Source organism: Pinus tabuliformis, chromosome 4_2 (genome assembly GCF_031772625.1).
Source record: "Pinus tabuliformis cultivar Carrire ecotype Pingquan chromosome 4_2, CPIR1, whole genome shotgun sequence".
Taxonomy (NCBI): Eukaryota; Viridiplantae; Streptophyta; class Pinopsida; order Pinales; family Pinaceae; genus Pinus; species Pinus tabuliformis.
In genome coordinates, this window is record NC_142304.1 from 498,401,424 (window position 1) to 498,405,419 (window position 3,996).

Here is a 3,996-nt window from a genome sequence, read left to right on the forward strand (position 1 = left end):
TTACGCCAAATTTTCCATCATTTTTTGCATCATATTTTGCACCAAGATTTTCATTTGGTTTTACAACAGGTTTTGCTTCTAGTTTTGTGCCTTTTTTTGCATCTATTTTTGCATCATTTTTTGCTTCCTCTTTTGTGGAATTCTTTGCTTCTATTTTTGTGTCATAATTTGCATCGATTTTTACACCATCTTTGACATCTTATTTAGCGCCTTTTTTTACATCCAATTTGTGCCAATTTTTGCATCTGGTCTTATGCCATCTTTTGCTTCTAATTTTGTACTTATTTTTACATCTATTTTTGTGCCAATTTTTCTGCCTTTTTTTACACCATCTTTTCCATCCAATTTTGCACCATATGTTGAATCTGATTTAGTGCCAAAATTTGCATGCATTTTTGCACCATATTTTGCATTTAATTTTGCATCATTTGTTGCATCCAATTTAGCATCATTTTTAACACTATTTCTTGCATCCAATTTTTCATCCTTTTGAGCATCTAAATTTGCATCCTATGTTGAACCATATATTGCATCCACCTTTGCATCCCATTTTGTGTCTATTGTTACGTTCACTTTTGAGCCATTTTTTCGTCTACTTTTGCATTTGCTTTTGCACCAAGTTTTGAATGATTTGTTGCATCATTTTACATCCAATGTTGCATCTCAATTTGCATCCAAAATTGAGCCATTTTTATGCCCATTTTTGCACCATTTTTTCTTCTTTTGTGTCCAATTTTGCACCATTTTTTATGTCCAAATTTGCATCCCTTTTGGTATCTAGTTTTTCATCCTTTTTGGCTTCCAAATTTGCATCCTTTTTTCTGCCACATTTTGTGTCCACATTTGCATCTCATTTTGCACCTAGATTTTAGTTGGAATTTTCATCTAGTTATGCATATCTTTGACATCCTTGGTTTCACCATTTTTTAGTCCCATTTTGCATCTTGTTTTGTGTCTTTTCTTACATCCTTTTTGCATCCTAATTTTACACCATTCTTTGCATCCTCATTTTGGTGTCCATTTTTGCATCCTTGTTTGCACCCAATTCGGTATCCTTTCATATGCCCTATTTTGTTCCCTTCTTTGTGTCTAGTGTTGCATCCTTTTTTAATTTTACTTTAAAAACCTTTTTGTGTCATTGTTTGCATATTGTTTTGATGGCTAGTTTAACATCCAATTCTACTCCCAATTTTTCATCCATGGTTAAATCCACTTTTGGCTTCTTGTTTAGAGTTTTACTTTTATTTCCATTTATGACCACCTCTATGGGTTCATTTTACTAAGTTCATTTACATAGTGAAATATATTAAATTTTCTAAATATCATTTTGCTGTAGGATTTAATGCATGGTTAGATGAAAACAAAAGCCTCTCAGTTTATCTCAGTAACCTAGGACAAACCAATTAAGAGAAAGGTTGTTTTAAGGCTTAGGATTCTTAGTAGATCAAGATGTAGAGTATAGATTAAGAAAAAGAGAATGAATTCTTGTGAGTCCTCGCATGCAGGTCTTCTTGGAGTTTTTCGTATAGCCAAGAAGCGCTCCTAGCTAGCTCCAAAGCTTGGTCCTACACATAAGAGAGATAATAAAGCAACCTTCACAACATAATATCTTAATAATCAAAACTATAAAAAACATATAAATATGATTGAATAAATAAATATAAACCAAAAACCCATGCATACATTAGTTAAATAGAAGAAGTAAAGAATGAATAGAAACATATGGAAGGAAGAACAACTGATCTATATGAATAAAGGAGTTGGAGGAAAGTTACAACAATCAGATATAGTTGCAACATCACCTCCCCCAACTCATAGCTCCAAAACTCTCCCTCTCAAGACAAATCTCAAGAGCGTGACAATACAAAATTCCCATCATTTTTTCAATGGCCAAGCCTCTAATATATAGGAAAGTGGAGGCTATGAAGATTTCCAAAATTCCTCATTAGTTCAATTTGGGAAAAATCTTTTGGGTTAATAATGTTTCCTCATATAAAAAAGGAATTTTCCACTTTTTAGATGCTTTTGTGCTTAGGAAAAAGCTTCCCCATGCTTTATGGCTCTTTCCCACTTTTGTATGCTTTTATTTTTTAGGAAAAAGCTAAAGATGAGGATAAAGAGATTAAATTCCACCATATGTTTCCGAAAGTGACCAAGAATGTCAAATTCAAATTCTAGTTTGCTTATGTTTTAGTTTTTTTTTAAATATATATTTAGTTTTAGTATTTTTTTTTTCTAGAAAAATATATTTAGTTTTTGGTATATTTTTCTATAAGAAAAATTATATTTTGTTTTTATAAAAATGGATTTTAAACATTCCATTCATGCTAAATTTTTGATTTTATGATAGGAGTTTAAATTATATATAGTAAAGTAACTTAATGTCATGTGTCGAGATGGGTGTTATACATCTCTTTCTTGCTAAGTTATAGAATGTGCTTGGGTTTTCTTAATGCAATAAAACTAATTATGTTCTTCATGATATCTTGAAATGTTCATCTTGAACCAGGCTAATAAAAAAATAAAGTTAAAATAGGTTTTCCTTTGTCCTTTATAGATCTTTGTCCCCATTAATCTTGGTCTTAATAGATTAATTGTCTTGTGGTGGCCTTGAGTGGTCACTTCCATTAGTTGCATGCTTTGTAGTTTTCAGTTAGTGACATTTTTTAGGCTTGATAATATGTTATTTAATTTATCAAAATGTGTTATTGTCCATATTATTGTTAAATATTAATATTAAATATGCTGATTTTTAAGCATGTTTTAGCAAAACTTTCCCAAAATGTTTATAGATTGTATTTTATAATGCAATGATTCTTTGCTTGATGAAATTGTTTTGGATATTTTTTTTAATGATTCATTGATTGATGAAATTGTTATGGATATTTTTTTTAGTATATTAAATTGTATGTGATAAAGTCAAAAATCACCTCTTTTTTATATTTTCATTGATCAATTTCCCTTAAGGCCATCAAGTTCACCATTTGGTCCCAGGTTAAGGAAATATAGGAGTCATGAAGTGGAATTTTCCAAGCACTTAAATATTGAGACATGTTTCTTTTTAGTCACTTTATACTTTCTTTCTATGTAAATTTTTGATGAAAATAGTCTTGGAACATGAGGGGCGTCAATAGTAAGCGAAAACAAACTCCTAAAAGAAAAATGGTATGCAAAGCACCCATAAATAATGTTGATATAAGAAGCAAAAATATTAAGTGAGGTTCAACCTCATATAATTAGAAAATGGGGGAGGAATTTCCAAGTAGTAGTGATTGATGCTTAGAGATACTTGGGTTGAATGGTTATTATTTGAAATGATTAAGACATCAAGGTTACCAATATGTTTACCTCTTTTCGCATTATGACAATACAATTTTAGTTAATTGACATTGAGGACTACTACCATGTATCCAATGTCTATGACTCCAATATCACAAATGGAAAACCTCTATTTCTCAATTCTATTTCTAGCACAAGTAATTTATACTCCCCATCTCCATGGATTGTTGGGAGTGACTTCAATATTATAAGTGTCTCGAGGAAAAGAAAGAATGAATCGAAATGTTTAACAAGATATTTTGTAAGCTATACCATTAAAGCCACAAAGTAGTCTCCATTAAAGTTGTCAAGAAATGAGTCTCCAACCCACACATGTGGATCAATGAGATGTAATACATGTGTGTGTGGTTACGAACTCAATACACCTTTATAATAACTCCACAAACTTATGTATTTCACTCTGTCACATAAATTGACAGTAGTGTGACATAAGTAAACCAAGAGTAGACATGAAAGCCTTAGGAAACAAACATTCCTTAGATCCTCAATTAGGTGCTTAAATGATGAAGTGAAAATGCAAGGAGAAAAGAAGAATTCATGATTTAACCATCACATACATGTGATCAAGTGTGACTAGGAGTGTATATATTCATATATTTTCCAAAGAGGGAGTGAATACATGAGTTACCATTTATTGGCCCTTATTTTTCTTTCTTT